This window comes from Henckelia pumila, chromosome 4 (assembly GCF_033568475.1).
Source record: "Henckelia pumila isolate YLH828 chromosome 4, ASM3356847v2, whole genome shotgun sequence".
NCBI lineage: Eukaryota > Viridiplantae > Streptophyta > Magnoliopsida > Lamiales > Gesneriaceae > Henckelia > Henckelia pumila.
This window is the reverse complement of record NC_133123.1, coordinates 180,587,021-180,593,020: the sequence shown is the minus strand read 5'-3', so window position 1 is coordinate 180,593,020 and position 6,000 is coordinate 180,587,021.

The window sequence follows — 6,000 nt, the reverse complement described above, 5'->3', positions numbered from 1 at the left end:
CATACCAATTTAGCCGGTCAATTACTGCAGAATCTTGAGATTCCTGAATGAAAGTGAGAGCACGTGACTATGGATTTTGTCACCCACTTGCCTATGACTTCACGTTAGTGTGACGTTATCTGGGTCGTTGTTGACCGTTTGACAAAATCAGCACACTTTATTCCTTACAACCGGGAGTATTCTTATGATCGCATGGTCTATACATCCAAGAGATAGTGCGATTACATGGGATTCCAGTGAGCATAGTCAGTGATAGAGACCCGCGATTTACCTCACGTTTCTGGGGTAGTTTTCAACAGGCATTGGGTACCACTCCGAGTTTAAGTATTGCATATCATCCGGAGACTGATGTGCAGTTAGAGCGCACTATTCGTACGTTGGAGGATATGCTACATTCTTCTGTCATGGACTTTGGTTTATCTTGGCAGGATCAGTTACCTTTGATCGAATTTGCCTACAATAACAATTATCATCTTAGTATTGATATGAAACCTTTCGAGGCATTGTATGGTCGACGGTGTCGTACTCCATTTTTCTAGGATGAGATAGGAGAACGACAAGTCAAGGGTCCTGAGTTGGTGCAGCAGATTGTAGACAAGGTAGATTTGATCAAGAGAAGGATCAAAGCTGTTCAAGATCGGCAAGCCAGTTATGCTAATATTCATTGCAGGACACTTCAGTTCGAGCCTGGTGAATGTGTTTTTGCAAGTATCACCTTTCAAGAAGGTGATGAGATTCGGTGTGAAAGGAAAGTTGTCACCTCGTTTCATTGGGCCTTTCCAGATACTGGAGAAGATTGGAGATGCTGATTATCGTTTGGCATTACCACCATATCTTTCCAGTATACATGATTTTTTCCATGTGTCGTTACTTCGACAGTACATAGCTGATGAATCTCATATTATCCAGCCTACTGATGTTCAGCTAGAGCCAGATCAGTCGTATGTTGAACTACCACTCCGTATCCTAGACAGGAAGGAGAAAGTTCTTTGGAACAAGACTATATCACTTGTGACGGTACAATGGCAGTGCTGAGGCGTTGAAAAAGCAACTTGGGAAACCGAGAGTCATATGCGAGCGGAATATCCTGAGTTGTTTGCTTTGTACTTTTGATTACCATGTTAAGATGTGATTACAGTTGTTGTAATAAAACATGGTTTGATGTTTTATATTGTTATCTTGATTTGTCTTTAGATTTTATTTCGCGGACGAAATGTCTAAAGGTGGGGAGATTGTAGTAACCCAGATTTCATTTTAAGATAATGATATATTAAACATGATTAAGGGTTAGTAATTAACCAATTTCGGGGTTTAATAGGACTTCAGAATTACCAGATGGATTGCTACATATAAAGGTAGTATCCAAGTTCCACTTTACATGCTATGATATGTCATATAATTGTAAAAGTGGTAAAACATGATTAAGAAGTCCTTATTTGGTGAAAATAAGTGAAAAATCAGCTCCGGAATGTCCGAAAATGGTAGGAAGGGTCCCGGGGGTCTCGGACAGTTCGGAGGCACCAAAATGAGTTTGGACCATCCGAACTCAAATAACAAGATCGGACCATCGAACCCAGTTCGGAGGATCCAAACCCAGCTCTTAGGAGGCTCCGAACCTAGTCAAGTTCGGAGGCTCCAAACTGCCTTAGCCAGCGATGCTAGATGAATAATCCGCGATTTTTGACAAGTGTCGGACATGTAGGTTCGGAGGGTCCAAACCCCAGTTCGGAGGCTCCAAACTCCGGCAGATTTTGCCTATAAATAGGTCCATTCGGACAAGAAATTAGATATAAATTAAGTATTCCGAGTGTTCAGTTTATAGTAAGTGTTATACAGAGGGCCCTATCGGTAATAGTGAGATTCTGGAATAACAAAAAAGTTGTTATAGTCATCCAGAGTCAGCGACTTCAAAGGGCTTACTACGGACGAAGGTATGGTCCTAGAATCTATTTAAGTTTTGGGAGTACTTATTATCTTAGTTAAGGCTTATAGAACTTGTGTCGTGATACGGTGAACTTTTGAATATAGGCTTGAAACCTAGGATCCTACTAGACTTGAACTAGCCTAGAGGTACGTACACATTGACTGAGATTGCCAGCGAGTATACATGTTTATATGTTGCATTTATTTGGCATTATTATATGGCATGATATATGATTTACCGCTTTCTATATTCATATTTCATGTGCATATACACTTTGAGCCTATACCATACCTGATTATAGAGCCGCTCAGCTCTATACTCGATAGTCTGTCACTGAGAGTACCGCGATGGCGGAGACATGTATGTCTGACTACTTTGGTGTACTAGATGAGTGTGGTTGCACCCAGAGGTTGATCCGTGCGGTGGCAGCACTCATGTGGCACCGGTATTGAGCATGACTTTTCAGATGACCCTTTACCAGTCATCATGTTGCATGCATTATATACATATGTTTACTCATGTTTATGTACTGGGCGTTAGCGCTCACGTCCTAGTTGTTATCTTGGACACCCTATTCCACGGGGCAGATCGCAGGATGGACGGAGCCGGTAGTTTGAGGCAGGACTAGGGAGCCGGAGTTTTCAGGGGATTTTTTACAGCAGGATTTTTTTAGCTGTATAATGTTTACTTTTAAGTTCTTCGATATGGTTGTATCACTATAATATTAAGTCTGGACTTGTTTTACTAAGCTGATATGTAAATTATGGATTATGTTTCCGTACATTTTACTCTGTTAAGCATTTTGTTGTATTAAGTTTAATGCATGCTATTAGTTGTCAGTTAGTAGGTGATTCCATGCAGGGTCACTACAGTTATACCACCTTTTTTTTGGCACACACTGAATAGGACTTACCCACGCATTTTCAGATATGGGATAGATGATACCTGCTTCCAGAAGTTTTGTGGAGTCCTCGGGTTCGATCTAAAAAATGACAAGCAACGAAACCGGGAAAGAATTTTTTTTAAGGGGTAGAAGCGCAGCAGCGCTATCGCTGCGTAGGAGGAGCTCTTCTGCGCACCTCTGGCAACGCAGAAGCGCTCTGGCTTCGCACAAGGGAAGCGTTGCTGTGCTTCAGATAGCGATGTTGCTGCTCTTTTTTTTTTTATTTCGGACGTCAATACCCGGCTTAGCTCAATCTCGATACATGGTTCAATCCTACAATCAAAGGAGTTCAAACACCATCAAAACGAGATAAAAATACAACATGTTCGGCAATATAATGTTCGAAATTTTTCCAAAATAAATTCAAACGATTTGAAAGCTAAACCCGAGCTCCACTTCTAATCTCAATCCCATAGCCCTCATGGTCCTCTAAAGCTCAACCCTGAACCACCTGTCGCAATTCACACACACAAGACAAAGCAAAAGTCGGAAAATCGTTGAGAATAAACTCAGTATGAACGACAGAAGCATATAAGCATTTAAATAAAAATAATCTAAATCCATAAGTGATCTCAAATGGATAATGCATAAATGAAATGCATGCTAAATAAGATGTGGGCTATCAAATCTCTCATTCAGTCCGAATCTCGGCTATAGGGATCCCAAGAGAAAAGAAAACGCAACAGTACCACCTACTTTTCCGATCGGCGTGGGTGTTTGGCTTTTCAAACTTAGACTTTGGCGCAACTATATAGAGTATTCTGGTCATAGGAGCTGCTATGCATCCTATGCCAATCAAATATAGACCCAAACGTCCGCTGCAACAAAGGCAACTTTTCCATCAAGCTCAAAGAAATATGGCTCAATATGATTGAGATGATGCAAATCAATAAATCGAAATCTCTGCTCAATATGATCATCTAAATCGCAGGTGTCATCTTATTCAAATCATGTAAATAACATGAACGTAAATATCGATAATCATTGAGCTTAAAATCGAAGAAACATAATTCATGCTATTATATCAAATCTCATGATCAATAACATTTAAGCAGGAAAGTGTGTGGTTTAATGGCTCGAGAAATCTCATGACCGTCTCGAGGATTCAATCTCATTCTTTCATTGTCTGATCATAACTCCGAATCTTCCAAAATCTGGAAAAGCCCAAATCCCTGAAACTATTTAACTCAATCAAACTCAAACAAATCCATTCGATCAACTCAGCATTCTAAAACAAATAAAACCGAACCAACCTGGATTGAATTTCTCAACAACTCAAATTCTTGCAAACTTGAACATATAATCTCCAATCAAAGTCTGAAATGGATAGCATAAATACACAATATCATTCTCAATCTTCTCGGCTCAACAAATAAAATTAAACTCTTACGAAAATCAAACCGGCGGCATAACGGCTAAAAATCGGATATCCCCAAAATCTGAACATCAATAATACATCAATAACAACTCAATATCAACTCCAAATCATCACACATACATCACATACTTTTCGAAACTCCTTCACCAAAAATTTGGAATTTTTCAAAAATGCAACCAAAATAATAAACATGCTTAAACGATGGTATTTTCTCAATCCCTCTTAGATATACCATCTCTATCAACTCGAGAACATATTTATAAACTCAAATCTCGAATCCAACATAATCCAAATTTTAGAACTTGGTAGAATCTTACCAAACTTACATATAATGTAGCCCTCGATGATGGGATTCCAAATATGTAGTTATCTTTAAAATCTAACGGTTGGATGAAGACATTTTGGAGCTGCAAAGACTGGAAATGGCGTTAAAAATTGGCGATGGCTTCTTCATTTTCCGCCTCTACTCATTCTCAGTTATGGCTAAGTGAAATTGCATAAAAATATTAAGTTTGATTGGTCAAGACTAAGTCAAAGTCTCATTTTACAATTTAGTCCTCGGTCAAACTCAATAACTTCAATTCAGTCCCTAAATTTTTGAAACTCCAAATTTAAATCCAAAATACCAAAAATTATCAAATTAAATAATTTTGGGGCATTAAAAGTTTGATAGTTTCAGCCTTTACTACCTCTTGCATCTTTGGGTTGAGTTTTTTCTGAGGCTGGACCACAGGGTTAAATTTCTCCTCCATCATGATTTTGTGCATGAAGATGGAAGGATTTATTCCTTTGATATCTGCCACCTTCCATGCGAACACCTGTGATTTTTTAGAACGGTCAGAAGCTTGGCCTCCATTATATCTATCAGAGAAGAAGAGATGATAACAGGTAAGTTATTGTTTTCTCCCAAGAATACATACTTTAAATGAGGCGGTAAGGGTTTCAGTTCAAGTATCGGTGGTTCTTCAAGGCTAGATTTTTGGAGGACTAAATCCTTCCTTTCTCCAAGATCTTCAAGTCTAAGCCTAACTCCTCTCCTCAATGGATGTTTCTCTTCCAAATATGCTGTCATCTCTTCTTTTCCTACACCGACGTCATCTTCCTGATGTGCATTTGTGAGTGCAACTTTCAATGGTTCTTGTAATGCTTCATGCGCAAATTTATAAACAAGAGAATCAATGACATAAATTTTAAAACATTCATCATCAAATTGTGAACACTTTAGTGCATTAAAAACGTCAAACGCGATTTTTTCATCTCCCACTCTCAGAAGTAATTCTCCCTTTTGGGCATCTATAAGTGCTTTTCCAACTGCTAGGAAAGGTCCTCCTAATATTAGCGTCATGTCCAGATCCTCTTCCATATCAAGTACTACAAAATCCACCGAAAATATGAATTTGTCTACTTTCACAAGCACATCTTCTATGACTCCCCTTAGATATTTTATAGACCTATCTGCCAATTACAATGACATCCTTATTCACTTTGGTTCTCCTAGCCCCAGTTTCTTAAAAAAAGAATATGGCATCAGGTTTATGCTGGCACCTAAATCACACAAAGCTTTCTGAAATTGAATATCACTAATCATGCAAGGGATATAAATCTCCCTGGATCCTTTTGCTTTGGATGTATCTTATTCTCAACTAGTGCTGAACAGTTCTCCGTTAAGCTAACCAATGCGTGCTCTTCTAATTTTCTCTTGTTGGGGAGAATCTCCTTCAAGAACTTTGCATAACTGGGCATTTGCATCTATGC